General features: G+C 38.8%; 1 long non-coding RNA gene across 1 annotated transcript in view; it reads left to right on the forward strand.

Moving 5' to 3' along the window:
• The window catches only part of LOC138170499 (uncharacterized), a 10,836-nt gene extending 1,442 nt beyond the window's left edge, over positions 1-9,394 (forward strand). Inside the window, exon 2 of the long non-coding RNA XR_011170638.1 lies at positions 6,207-9,394. This is a non-coding gene — a long non-coding RNA (uncharacterized lncRNA). The remainder of the gene's footprint in view (positions 1-6,206) is intronic.
• Positions 9,395-15,379: the final 5,985 nt, after the last annotated feature.

Here is a 15,379-nt window from a genome sequence, read left to right on the forward strand (position 1 = left end):
AAAAAAAAACATGAAAAAAAAAAAAGTTAAAAAAAGAAGAAAAAATTGAATAAGAAAGGAGAAGAAAAGGCAAGGAGGGGGAGAGAAAAAGAAAAAAAGAAAAAGAAAGGGGTGGGGGGGGGGGGTGGGGGGGGGGGGGGGGGGGAGGGAGGGAGTAGGAGTAGGGGGAGCAGCTCCAGGGGAAGAGAAGAAGAAAGAGGAAGAGGAATGGAATCAGTGAGAGTTCCATGGAGTTTTTAGCATTCTCACCCCACCCCTAATCCCCTGCCCCAAACCTTCAATCCTTACTGCTGGGGAGTGGAGTAAAGGAGAGAGATCTGACTTTTCACCTCTCTTACTCGCTCACATTCAAACTAGACAGTAGATGCTCAAGAGGTAGGATCTCTTCCCCACAACGCCTATCTAAAATGATTGTTAAAACTCATAAAAAGTTGCCAAGAGGAGCCAATTACCTCATACATGTCATAAGGCAGAGTTTAGTTTTACCATGCTAGGGATAAGTGAACTGAAGGAGTAAGAAGTCAAGGATGGGGAAGCAACCAAGGGATAATCCAGTATTGAATATATAGTTTACCCACCTTTTGCAGATGAGTAAACTGAGGACAGTTCTTTACCCTCATTAAATCCTTTGGGTAGGTTGAGTTCTGTGTATTTAGCATCCCTCACCCTTGGTAACTTGAATTGTAGGGTGAATTGAATTGTTTTTGCTGTTGTCCTTTGTTTTTAAAGAGGACCAGTGACATCACAGAGAGATACCTTGACTAGTATGTGAATTGGATTTAAATGAGGCACAGTTCAGTTGTAGGGTCATCAGCTTCACTTTCTCTTCCAGAGTCACTAAAGTCCAGCTGTAAGACAAAAGTCAGGACACCTGGTGATGTCCCAGAATACAGTGATTGATCTTGGTGCCTTTGAGGTCTGACCAAGCTCGGACTGCTTCAGACCTTTGTAGCCTTTGGAGAAAATTGTTCTCTTCCATCCTTCCATTCCACTGGGAGTGTGGGTGGGGTCTCCACCTCCTTGGGGGAGACAGCGCCCTAACTTACCAGAGAGTTTGAGGCCTCTCAGTTACCCTCCCCCAGGTTAGCCTGTCTGACTAGCGGGTTTTACTGGAGTGTGGCTGCATGCTACAGCTTCTTGGAGCCACACGTGAGAGTTGGGTGACAAGTGGATAACAAAAATAGATGAGCTGCCCTGAAATGTGCTTAGCAGGCCTTCACACTAGAGGTGCTAAGTCCTCCTGAACACCTCATACACTCCAGTTCCTCTTACACTGTTTCTGGTGCTGGAAGGCTTTGGTTTAAAATCCTGTGTCTGATCCTTACTACCTATCTTAATTACAACTTTATTGTTGTTCGGTTGTGTCTGACTCTTCCTGACTCTGTGGACCATACTGTCCATGAGGTTTTCTTAGCAAAGATACTGGTGTGGTTTGCCATTTCCTTCTTCAGTGGATTAAGGCAAACAGAAGTTAAATGACTTGCCCAGGGCCACACAGCTAATGTCTAAGGTCACATTTGAACTCAGGTCTTCCTAAATCCAGGCTGAGCACACTATCCACTGAGCTATCTAGCTGTCCTTAAGCAAGTCTCAACCTCTGTTGACCTGTTTCCTCATCTGTAAAACAAGTAGATTGAACCAAATAGTCTCCAAGGTCTCTTCCAATTCTAGAGCTATGACTCTATCTTAGGAACTGTCATTTGTTCATCCCCTGATTTTTATGTACTAACAGTCTTAGAGAGTAAAGCCCAGCATAGTAACAAGTAGAGGCCGTCCTTGGTGTCAGGATACACTGGGCTGAAGTCTAGCCATCTGCTACACTCTAATTGTGGGACCCTTTATAAATGCCTTAGTCCTTCAATTACTCAAAGAGCCCTCTAAAGCTGTCAGTTACAGATGAGTAGTTTTTCACCATCAATATAAAAAGTTGCCCACCAACAAAATCACAAGTTTCAGACAAAACATTTTTAAACTAATCATTTTTAGCAATAAGGTGATATTAATGGATAAAATTACAGATCTCATCTCAAAATTATAGATCTGGACATTAATAGAGTCGAAAATATTGAACTTTAAAAAATGTCAGCCAATAATCCATGCTTGAAATAAAAACAAGATGACCTATAAGGTAATGTGGTATAATGGGGGTGGGGAGGGGAAGAGGCTGATAAAGAGAATTGGATTTCTTGTGAGAAGTCTGAGACTTGAATTTAAATTCTGCTTCTACTAAGCAATTGTGTGACCTTGGGCCATTCACTTCACAAAATGGGCTTCAATTTCCTGTTATAAAATGGAGATGTTGAACTAGATAAGCTCTAAAGTCCCTTCCTGCTGGAGGCATACTGGAGTCACTTTCAACTGGCATGTTCAATTGTTGAGTTCAGCTGAGAGCTGATGGTATAGTTTTAGTACAAATATTTCCACCTCAGAGTGAATCAGAAAACCTACAAATCAGGGCTTGCTTGATTGTTGATTTCTAGACTAAAGGAAACAAAGGAGAAAATATAAATAATGCAGATGAAACTGCAATGGTACTTTTTTTCTTTGGAGAGCTTGTTGTTAAACAATTAATTTTCAGGTCCATAACCCTAGGGCACCATCCAGCGATTTTTTTTTTTTTTAAAGATAGCCTGGAACCATCTCCTTGCTTTTTAGTAGGATTGCTTAAGAGCACTTAAGGTGCCTTCATACTTTATTATTTTCCCCACCTTAGCAATATGCAAATTATTCCACTTTCACTTCTCTTTTTGTCTTATTTGCAAGCACTGGTGATGATGCTTTTTTAGTCAACAAAAATTTTCAGGTGAAGGTTGTGACTGTTTTTGCTAAACATTCATAGAAGGAAATGGGAAGTTTGCTTAAACAAAGCACATTTATCTTACTCAGATGGCAGGACTCTCTACTGGCTTGAGTTGTCTAAATAAGACTTCAAAGCAAGAAGTGTGAAGAGTTGTTGCCAACAGTGCTATTTACATGATGAGTAAAGCTTGGGTTCTGGAACCAGAACAGCAAATATTCTTGGAGGGCTGTGTCTGAAAGGGACCTTAGAAGGCGGCTAGTCCAACCCCTGAAATATCTTTGTAATACTTGAAAAGCCCACTAATCCCAACTCCTCAGAACTCCTATATCCTGAGTTCTAATCCTTCCAGGGATTCTCAATCTTTTTCCATTCTCCTACACACTGGCTTTTAATAAACCCTCCCATACAACTTACTCAATAGAGTTTACTATGTACGTGAAAAAATTCCCCATACTCCTTATTCAATATGAAAGGAAACAAATTCCTAAGTGTGCCTTGAATCTGCCCATAAAATAAATGAAATAAAGAGCTCAATCAATTTCAATTAGATATATAATAATTTTACCAGAAATTCTCATACCTTCTCAATAAGGTCCTCATATCCCCTGCCATTATTGAACCTTAGTTTCCTGATCATAGAATGGAGAGAAAAATCTGTTCCTTGTGACCCTGACTCAGATGATTGTCATTAAGATCCAGTACCCCAGGAAACCCCTGCATTCCATCATGTCTCTTAAATATTACATGGCAGTTCTCCAAACCAATTGCCCCTGGACAATCACTTTCCCCTTTGTCACAGTTCCTTCTCAATATTTTCCTGAGTTTCCTAATGGAGGGGGGACAGTCATATATTGCCCTTATTTCACTCAGGAGATGTCACTGTTCCTTCTTCCCAACCCCTGATCTCAAAGCTTTTAGAAAATAAATAGTTGTTCACCTTCACAGAAGTTTAGTCGGCATGGAAAAAAATTAAAATGTAATTCAATCAAAGCTATCTTAATGCAGACCAAAGTGAAGGCTTACCCTTCTAGCTGACTCCATAAAAAGGGATATCTATTTGTATGGTCCAGTCAAGCTGACGTTCTTGCTATTCCTTAAACATGAAACTCCATCCTTATATGCTTGCCTTTTGTAAGGGCTGTCTTCCAGCCCAGAATGAATTCTTTCCGGTCACAACCCCTTTCCTTCAAGATTCTGCTTAAGAGATACCTTTTATGTAAAGCCTTTCCTGACCTCCCCAGCTGCTAATATATCTCCCACCCTTCAACCCTCTACCTAGGATTTCCTTCTATCTACTCTGTAGGTTTTTCATGTATATATGGTTATTCTGTCTTCATCCATTAGAATGAAAGTTCCTTGAGGAGAGAGATTGCTTCACTTTTTTTGATCTTTGCAACCTAGTAGAGAACCTAAAAAACAGAAGATAAGTAAGGGTTTGATGTTTGTGTGATTAAATGATTGTAACTGACTCCACTAAAACAAAACAAAAAAGATAATCAAGTAAAATTTTATTGATACTCATATCTACATAACTTACATAGCTTCACATTTCCCAGGACATCCTAGCTTTTTTCCTTCCCTAAAGAGCTATGCCTTTTAACAAAGAATGAAGAGGAAAAAAAATATAGTTCAGCAAAATTAACCATTAAAAATGACATTATATGCATTTTTCCATATCTGTAGTTCCCAATTTCTGTGAAAAAATGGGGGAGAGTCACCTTGCCCTATCTCTTCTTTGTGGATAAGCTTGGTCATTGTAATTTCAAAACATTTAGTTTAAATATTTTATTGTTATTGCTCTTCTATTTATATTGTTATGGTTGTTATGTCTATTGTTTTCCTGGTTCTACTAACTTCACTTTGCACTGGTTCATATATCTTTTAAGTTTTTTTATATTCATCACATTCTTTGTTTCACATAATATAGTAATACTGTGTTACATACATCTACCACAGCTTGTTTAACCATTCCCCAAATTGATGGGCATCTACTTTGCCCCCCCCCCAGCCCCCAGCTTTGCTACAATAAAAAGTGCTGCTACAAATATTTTTTTTTATATGGGGTCTTTTTGTCATTGACCTCTTGGTAGTATATACTAAGCAGTGGGTTCTCTAAGTCAAAGGTTATGGCCATTGTGGTCACATCTGTAGCATAATTTCAAATCACTTTCCAGAATGATCTGACCAGTTTACACTTGTGGAAACCATGCTTTTAGGGTGCCCACTTTTCCTTGGCCTTAAAGGGGGAAATGTCAATGTATTTTTTAGAGTAGAAATATGGAAAAGGTAAAAAGTAAATAGAAGTAATACAAAAAACCAAGAGTCTAGACACCTGGGTTTTAGTCTAGGCTTTGATGCTTAATGTGTGATGTAAGTCAATTAGGCTACCTGAGCTTCCATTTCTTCATCCAAAAATGGAAATAAAATTCACTCCTTCTTACCCTGCCTCATAAGTTTGTAATACGGATCAAACAAGATAAACTATGTGAAGGCATTTCATAAATTACAAAGCACTATAACTTTAAAGTATAATTAAGTAGATATTAAGGGAATTTTTGTGTCTCCTCATAGTGACTGAATTTTGAAAAGACTTTATATGTACTTTGGGGAGTTAGAAGTATAAAGATCATAGTCAAACCTATTGGGAGCCAATAATATAAGAGAGAAATAGAGGAAGGGAGGGAGGGGAGGGCAAAGGAAGGGACGGGAAAGGAGAGACAATCAGTGAAAGTCAGTGGGGGGAAAGGACAGGACAGAGACAGACAGAAACAGAAAGAGGGAAAGGCCCAGGATTACTCTAAATATCAGTAATTATTATAAGAGGAGATCAACTGAGAAATTCTGGGAAATGGAGAATGGCAAGATTTCTATTTCCCTGGCAAACTTTTATAAGGGCTAGTAGAAGTCGTAGCAAAGGAGAATGTCTTGAGGGAGAATAAGTCCCTAATCTGACACAGTTTGGCCACAAGTATTGTGATAGAGACCTAACTACCTCCTTCAAGGGTATTCAAAGCCTGCTGAGAGCCTTTGTTTGTTTAAATGGGGGTCTGACATATGCATAGACCCATTAGTTTGCTCAGTTGATACAACCTTTCTATGGAGAAGATGCTAAGGAGCTAATGTCCAGAAGAATAATGATTCTGATTATCTAACCACTTGGTTAATGACAGAGTCCTGATTGTCTGCAGAGGTATTTAAAAGGTCTCAGTTTCTACCTCTCTCATTGCCTCTTTTTGAATGTCATTCAATGATTCCTTCCCTCCTAATATCTAGGGAGAGATCACACTCTAAGGGGATAGAGGTCATCAGGCCTTTTCCTTTCTAAGGCCATGTGGCCCAGAGGAGACTTCACCCCTTCACCTTTCATTGTTTATTTGAACCCGAACTTTGTTCTTTTCCTTTCCAGATGAAAAGAGTTGTCTCCAAAGCTGGGAATTTCAGAAACCTGGAGAGCAAGCTTCAATAATCCAAGAGTTAGAATCCAGGCTGGATTTTGTAAGTAGCACAACATCAGTTCCCCAAGGAGGATGGAGTGATCTGGAGTGGGGCCGTAGCCCACTGGAAGGACTCACCTGGTCAAAATGCTGCATCTGGTCATGAACTTGGTGGGAAAAGTGCTATCTGTATAAGAATGGAACAAAACAATGAGCCTCCCTCCAGAGATATCATAGGAGTGATTATGTCCTTGAGGTATTTGAAAAAATGTCTATCCCTTTGCTGTTGCTATATCTTTAGTTTGGTTTTTTGCTTTTTTGGAGGGCAATTGGGGTTAAGTGACTTGCCCAAGGCCACACGGCTAGTTTTTGTGTTAAGTGTCTGAGGCTGGATCTGAACCCAGGTCCTCCTGACTCCAGGGCCAGTGCTCTATTCACTGCACCACCTAGCCGCCCCTGTTGCTATATCTTTGAACTAAATATCCCTCTGTAAAGAATAACTGATGCTAAGTGGTTAAGTGGAACTGAGGTGCTAGTCACAGATACCTAACAATGGGGAGAGCACAGCTGGTAGAGACTTAAGCTATGGTAGTGGAGAAGAGGCATCCCACAAAACCTGGGAAGTAGGTGCTATTATTATCCCCATTTTATTGATGAGGAAAGTATGGGAGCATTTGTGGTGAGCAGATATTGCAGTCTGGCTCTGGAAGAGAAGGCCAGAGCACAGAGTAAGCTGGACTTTTCAGCTCACTCTACAACCACTGCTCTGCCTGGTTTTTTCCTCCACCCTTACTGGAGGGCTCGAGGGTGGAGTACCAAATTCCTCCCACTGCCTTCCTTTTAGAGGGCAGACACTGGACTTCTCTGCTCACTCTACTCTGAATCTTCTGCTGTATTTGGATTCAACAACACTGAACAAGATTCTCACTGATTTCCCCTTCTCCTGCTTTCCTACCTCCTTTTGTGTGTCTCACCATATTAGCTTGTAAGTTTCTTGAGGGCAGGGACTATTAATTGTCTCTCTGGTGCTTGGCACAATGCCTAGCACATAGTAGGTGCTTAATAAATGTTTATTGATGACTGAGACACTATAGAGACATTTTAGAGAGAGTTTCCCTTTGGACAATGCCTTTAAAATTTTCTGATTTTCTTTGGTGAATTCTAGTTTGTATTCTTAGCTGTTTTGATAAAATTTCTATTTTTAATTTTGTAAACTGCATATTTGCAAAAGGAGTTGGCATCAGTACAGTATATGAAATCAGAGAATGATTTTTCACAGATTCTCTTGATGGCATCTATTAGTCCAAACATTGAGAAATTCCCTAAAGTAGATCTGGTGGATTTTTATGTTATGGAACAAGGGTTACCCTTTTCAGTATAGTATTTGGAGGATTATTAACCTAAGTTATTAAAATGATAAAATAATCTTTTTTTATGTGAAGGATGTAATAAATATCATCTAGTTACTACAAGAACAGAACTTTTATTAAGGTTACCCCTCAATTCATGGATTTGTGTATTCCAGCAAGGCTTTTAGCAAGTCATTTATGCATACTGTACTTCATTTTCCCATTGATTTGCCTTATAAAATATTTTCCTAAACTGGATAAACCTCTCATAATAATTTTGCCTCTCGCTCCCTCTGTCTCTCTCACCCTCTTCCTTTTTCTTCCTCTCCTCATTTCTGTCTCCCTGTCTCTGGGTTTCTTTCTCTCTCCCTCTTTTTTTTTTGTGTGTGTTTTTTTGGGGGGAGGGCAATTGGGGTTAAGTGACTTGCCCAAAGTCACATGGCTAGTTTTTTGTGTCAAGTGTCTGAGGCCAGATTTGAACTCAGGTCCTCCTGACTCCAGGGCCAGTGCTCTATTCACTACACAACCTAGCTGCCCCCCCCCCCCCTTCCTATCTCTCTGTTTCTGTCTCTTTCTCTCTACCCTTCTCCACAATTACTCAAGCTGTTAACAATCCAAGATTCCATTCAACATATAGTAACCATATCTATAGATTGCACATGAGAGGCTATTGAAGCTGATATTACAATATGATTTGGATTCCATTGGTATCTGGGGGAAAATATGGGGTTGGAGGAGAATGGTCAGGAAAAGAAGGAAAAGACAGGAGCAGTGACAGAGATGAAGATAGCAGCTTTTGAAATGAACAAAAGGATCAGATCAAAAAGCAATCTTGAGACTTGGATTTTTGATGGCCCATTTGCTGGTCCATTAAGTCCTAGCCAACCACCTGGTTCCTACCATGTCATGAAATGCTAGGAAACCTTAGACTCAGAGAGTAGACCCTGAGGCTGCCTTCCTCCTGAAGCCACTGCTATCGGAGCTCTGCCTAGGCCATTATGCCATTAAATATAATAATAGTGGTAGTGGCTCAGGGAGGTACTGGAGCCAGCTCAGTTCTAGAGAGCTAGTTGTTAAATTAACAGTGTGTATATATATATATTTTTTTTTACCTCAGAAACTAGCAAATGATTGTTTTGTTGATTATCTAGACTTAATAAAGTGATGGAAAAGATGTTAAGGATGCAGATTAAACTCAACAATATGTTATGCCAAATTTTTTTCACAGAGACAACTGTTAAAACATTTACCAACATACCCCTTCAGTGGCCCCTTGATGAGCTGAATCTTTATATAGTTAGGGTATTCAGACTCCTGTGATGGGTCTCAATCTCATAACCAAAGTTTTAAAGTATGCATGTAGCCTGCTGTAGTGAAATAAATATTAGAATGGGAGTTAGAAAATCTGGATTCTTTTAGTCTTACACTTAGAAAAGTCATTCAGTCTTTCAGAAACTCATCTATAAAAATGGAGTAATCTGTCTACATCCAGAGAAAGAACCAGAAAGAACTGAGTATGAATCCAGATTGAAGCAAACCACCGGATCTTTTTCTTTTTCTTGTTTGGTTTTGTTTCCTCTTTACCATTTTTCATTCCATATGATACAATCTGTCTTTATAACCTGACTAATGTCTAATATGAAAGTATTTGCAGATCTTATACATGATTGTATGCCATCATGGGGTGGGGAAGGAGAGGGAGGGAGAGAAAATTTGAAACTCAAGAAATTGTAGAATTGAATCTTGTAAACTAAAAGTAAACAAATTAATAAAGACAAAAAAACATTAAAAAATTAAAACAAAACAAAAAATGGAGTAACCGAATTGTTTTGAGAATAAAATGAGATAAAATATACCAAAAGTTTTTACAAATTAGAAAGCACATTGAGAGGATGTCTATCAATGGTGGAATGGCTGAATAAGTTAAGTATATGATTGTGGTGGAATACTACTGTGCAGTAAGAAATGATGAGCAGGTTGATTTTAGAAAAACATGAAAAGACTTGAATGAAATAATGAAGACTGAAATGAGCAGAACCAAGAGAATGTTGAATGCATTAACAGCAATATTATTTGAAGACTAACTCAATGGCTAAGCTATTCTGAATTATATGAATATTGAAATCAACTACAAAGGACCTATAAAGGAAGATGCTTTCCATCTCCCCAGGAAGCACTGATGTATGGAATAATGAATTGTATGATTTCACATATATGTCTGTGCCAAATGTTGGCCTTCTCTTAGCATAGGGTTGAGAAGGAGAGAGGAAGCTTGAAACTCAAAATGTGACAAAACAAATAAATAAAATAAATATTTTTTTAAATTGAAAAGCACTATACAAAAGCAAGGTATTACTATTATTATCATTACTGTTGTTATTGTTATACATTCTTTAAGATAGAGATGCCACAGAACATCGAGTTGCCTTTTATAAGAGTTTGCCTATAATAGAAATAACTTGGTAGAGCAGCTAGGTGGCACAGTGAATAGAACACCGGCCCTGGAGTCTGGAGGACCTGAGTTCAAATTCATCCTCAGACACTTGACACACTTTTACTAGCTGTGTGACTTTGGACAAGTCACTTAACCCCAATTGCTTTGCCTTCCCCCCTCCAAAAATAAAGAAATAACCTTTCACAAACTTTCTTTAAGTCTAAACTACAATCCCATCCTCTATAGGAAGTCTTTCCTAAATCCTCTTAATTTTAGTGCTTTATCGTCTCTTAATTATTTCCTATTAACATTTATATAGTTTGTACATATCTGTTTTCTTATTGTTTTCCCCCTTCCCCCCATTAGACTGAGCTACTTCAGGCCAGAGAATGTCTTTTGCCCTTTTTTGTAGCCCCATGCTTAGCATAGTGCCCAGTACAGATTAGGCATTTAAGTGTTTATTGACTGACTGATATAGACATGTAAACTGAATAAGGGCCAGGGTTGAGTTAGAAAGGTAGACTGTGATCCAAGTTATGGACTCCCTTTAAAAGCAAAGAGAATGACCCGGGGGCTGCTACATAATAGTCACCAGGATCTGTATTAAGGTAATACATCTGAGTGGAATATACCTTGAAAGAAAAAGAGGGCATTCAGTGGTAAAGAAAAAGGGCTGGAAATATCAATAAGGAAGAAGAAGCATGCCTGTTCCCCTTCCTAGACAAGTGTGTCTGGATACTCTTTTGTAAAAATGGCTAGAGCCAAGAAGGGGGAGAATGGGAAGGGAGAAAAGGACAAGAGTCATACCTTGCCCATTGCCTTTAAAAAAAATTTTTTTTTTATTCATATTTTTGTTTTTACACTGCTCACATTTTCCCCAGTATCTCTTGCCCACCTCCTCCCAGAAAGCCATCCCAAATAATAAAGAAAAAATTTTTAGGAAGAGGGGAAAAAAATCAGCAAAACCAATCAGTACATCAAAAAAGTCTAAAAATATATCTAGTGTTCCACAACTGCACAAAAGAGCCTTGCTGCCTTTTTTTATGCTTCTTTAAGGTAGGGCTTGTTCCATCCCATTTAACTTTAAAATGCATAGTAACTATTGAGCTGGGATTGTAGCTGTAAAAGGCCCTCGATCAGAAGGAAGAGCAGGTGTGGCAGCAATAATGTGATTAGAGATAAAAACTGGGCAAAGCAAGCCAGGATTCAGAATTTTGTTGAATTTGAATCAACACAGCCTCTAGGTCAGAGGCAGCGTCTTGGACCCCTTTGACAGTATGGTGAAGCCTATGGGTATCTTCTCAGAATAATGGTTTTAAATGCATAAAATACAATGCTTAGGATTACAAAAGACACCAATTATGTTGAAATACAGTTATCAAAATATGAAAAAGAAAAAGTTATAGACTTTAGGTTTCTAGATAATAAGGAACAAGTGGAGACATTTCTGAAACTGAGACCAGAGTTGAGAGAAGGTGGAATCCAAGATTGGAAATTGTCTTTGCTTATGAAGCTCTGTGTTAAATATGTCATTCAACAATAGTAAATTCAACATGAGGGATTATAGCTGAGCATATGCAAAATTTATTTTCATAAAAACCCAGTAGAACTCTGAAACTGAATATTAAGTTACTTAATACTTAGCATGGCATTTAAATACTTTAACCCTCACTCTAGTCTGCCTTTTCTAGGCTTACTGCACATTAACCTCTACATTTCACATGCACTGTGCATTTCAGATAGTTTCCTATTTACTATTCAATACATATGACATTATCTCCCACTTCCATGTCCTTACCTAAAATGGCCTAGTGCCTGGAATACAATATTTCCTTCTACCTCTTAAAATCCTGAGCTCCTTTTAAGTTTTCACCTCCTACACAAAACCTATTTGCTATAATAACTTCTTACAGCCCTCCCTCCTGAAATGCCTTGGTATCCACTTTGCATTTATTTTGTATTTAAGTCTCCCACCCCCCCCCACACCCCCTTAAATTCCCAGGAGATAGAGACTTTCATTTTTGTTTTTGAATCTCTAACACCTAGCTAGCTAGGTATCTAGTATATAATAGATGCTTCATAAATACGTGTTGAATTATTGAATGCCAATATTCAATCAACAATATTTAAAACAATAATATTTAAACAATAATATTTAAATAAATATTTTAAATTTTAAATAAATAAAAATTTAAATAAATCAAATAATATTTAAACAATATTTAAAAGTCTTCTATTTCATTGAATAACCATATTTTCCCTGAAGTATTATACTCAGTTTTGCTGCTTAGGTGATTCTTAGTTTTAATCCTAGCCCCTTTGATCTCTGGAATATCATATTCCAAGCCCTTCAATCCCTTAATGTAGAAGCTGCTAGGTCTTGTGTTATCCTGATTGTGTTTCCACAATACTCAAATTGTTTCTTCCCGACTGCTTGCAGTATTTTGTCCTTGACCTGGGAACGCTGGAATTTGGCTATAATATTCCTGGGAGTTTTCTTTTGGGGATCTTTTTCAAGAGGCAATTGGTGAATTCTTTCAATTTCTATTTTACCCTCTAGTTCTAGAATATTAGGGCAGTTTTCCATGACAATTTCTTGAAAGATTATGTCTATGCTCTTTTTTTGATCATGGCTTTCAGGTAGTCCAATAACTTTTCAATTATCTCTCCTGGATCTCTTTTCCAGGTTAGTTGTTTTTCCAATGAGATATTTTACATTGTCTTCAATTTTTTTTTCATTCTTTTGGATCTGTTTTACAATATGATTTCTCATCAAGTCATTAGCTTCCATTTGCTCAATTCTAATTCTGATGGAATTATTTTCTTCAGTGAGCTTTTAGGCTTCCTTTTCCATTTGGCTATTTCTGCTTTTTTAAGGTATTATTCTCCCCATTGACTTTTTGGACCTCTTTTGCCATTTGAATTAGTCTATTTATAAAGGTGTTATTTTCTTCAGTATTTTTTTAGTTCTCCTTTAGCAAGCTGAGTTGTTTTTCATGTTTTTCTTGCATTACTCTCATTTCTCTTCCCAATTTTTCCTCTACTTCTTTTACTTAATTTTCAAAATCCTTCTCCTCCATGACCTGTGTCCAGTTCACATTTTTCTTGGAAGTTTTTGATGCAGGAGTTTGACTTTGGGGTCTTCTTCTGGTTCTATGTTTTGATCATCTTTGTCACCAAAAAACAATTCTATAGTCTCCTCTGTTTGCTCATCTTGCCAGCCAATTACTTGACTTTTGAGCTCTTTGCCACGGCAGAACTCTGCTTCCAGAGTGGAGAGTGCTGTGTTCCAAATTTATGGGGTTTTGTGCAGCTGTTGTCAGAGCTTCCTCTAGGCACCTGCCTCTGAACTCTGAGGAGTTCTACCTCTCCACAGCCTCAACAAGGTCTGCCATACCAGTGGTCCTCATCCCAGGACCACCATGCAAGACTGCAACCCAGATTCAAGCAGGGCAAAGCAAGAGAATCCTGCCTTAGCGCCAGCAAAGAGATTCCTGCATTTGCCCTCTGATCATCCACTTGATTTCCCCACCATCTGTGGACCTGGAGTTCTGGAAGCAGCTGCCCTACTGCCACCTTCTCCACCCCAGGGGCAGGTGCTGGACCATGCTCTTCTCTCACTCAAGTCCAACAAAGTTTTCCCACTAACCTTTTATTTTCTCTTTGGTGTTTATGGGTTGGGAAGTCTGGAAGCTGCCACAACTGCCAGTGATTCAGGCCCCTGAGCTCTACTCTGTGCCTCTGATCAATGCTGGTGCAGCCCACATGGGACTGTGCTCTGCTCACAGCCCAGTACCATAGACTCTTCCTTTCAGCTTGCCAGGCTGACTTCATCTGGAGATGTATTTCACTCTGTCATTCAGTGGGTCCTGTAGCTCTAAAATTTGTTTAGAGTCATTTTTTACAGGTATTGGAGGTGGTTGGGGGTGTGAGCTCAAGCAAGTTCCTTCTTTTACTCCACCATTTAGTCAAACTTATTCCTGAAGATGAAATCCCTCTCTAATATCCCTGACCAATGGCCATCCAATGTCCTCTTGAAGATTCCAAGTGCTAGAGAGCACACTAATCTATAAAGCAGCTGTAGCAGCAAGCACCCCAGCATCCCCAGGGTGGCTGCCAACACAGGTTCTTAGATCTGCTTTTCTAAAGGAAAACAACTCAAAATGGGTTTACAATCTTGCTTTAATCAATCAAACATATCATTTACCTAGTTCAGGGGAAAAAGTCAGCACCCTGAACTTCAGAGTATACAGATAAAATTTACAAGCAGAAGTTACAAGAAGACAAAGAAACATTTCATCAGACAGGCCTCCAACTGTCTGACCATTACATCCATACCTAGTCAGTTACCAGAGAGGGAAGCATCAACATCTGGCTTTTCAAAGTCAGGGGGCTCAACGGCTGCCCAGAGTTTCATCTGGTCAGATCATGCATATCTTCTCAAAGTGAGCCCCAAAACAAAATCTTACATCAGGGTATACATAGCCTTCTCCTGGCTCAGAGAATGTCACAACCCTCTTGACCCAATACCCAATCAACACAGCACCAAGCTGTGGGCATTCCTGAAAACCAAGCCTCCTGCCACAGGCTCCATATGACCACATTCAACCTATTATGGGGCACAATATATTTTCAAGTCAAGGAGGGTACTCAGAGTCACTTAAGCCTATCAAAGGGCGTAGGGGCAGGGAAGATCTTAAATTCCCATTCCCATAACAGCAGCCTATCCTACTTTTGGGATAGCTTGAGATTAATGTCAAGACATTTCAGAGAATTTCATTGATGGATGAGGATTACTCTTGAACCTCTTATGGTTTAGGTAATATTTTAAAAAAAGAAGAAAAAACTTTGAGATCTAGAATGATAATAGCATAGAAATACAAAGTATTGGGTATTGTGTTGTACTTAAAAGTTCTTACAGTGCCATCAGTCTAGAATCTTGGATCCTAAATAATTTTCTTTAGCTATCACTAAAAGTTTAAAAATATTATCTAAGGGGTGGCTAGGTGGTGGAGTGGATAGAGCACTGGCCCTGGAGTCAGGAGGACCTAAGTTCAAATCTGACCTCAGACACTTGACAAAAAAAAACAACTAGCTTTTTTGTGTGACTTTGGGCAAGTCACTTAACCCCAATTGCCCTACCTTTCCCCCTCCATAAAGCAAAAAGAAAAATCTAAAAAAAATATTATCTAAGAAATAACTAAAATTTAGAGTGAATTCAGGGCTCATGTCTTTCAAACAAGAAAAGGGAAAGAGAATATAAGGGGCAGCTAGCTCCCAAAGGGAGTTAATGAAGTAAGATGACTGAGACTATAATTTACTGCAGAAAATGGCAGGAGATGGATCAAGCAAACAAGTAGAA

Source organism: Petaurus breviceps, unplaced genomic scaffold, assembly GCF_028583685.1.
Source record: "Petaurus breviceps papuanus isolate PSGF00001 unplaced genomic scaffold, PetGlider_PUasm1.0 38, whole genome shotgun sequence".
NCBI classification, from domain to species: Eukaryota; Metazoa; Chordata; class Mammalia; order Diprotodontia; family Petauridae; genus Petaurus; species Petaurus breviceps.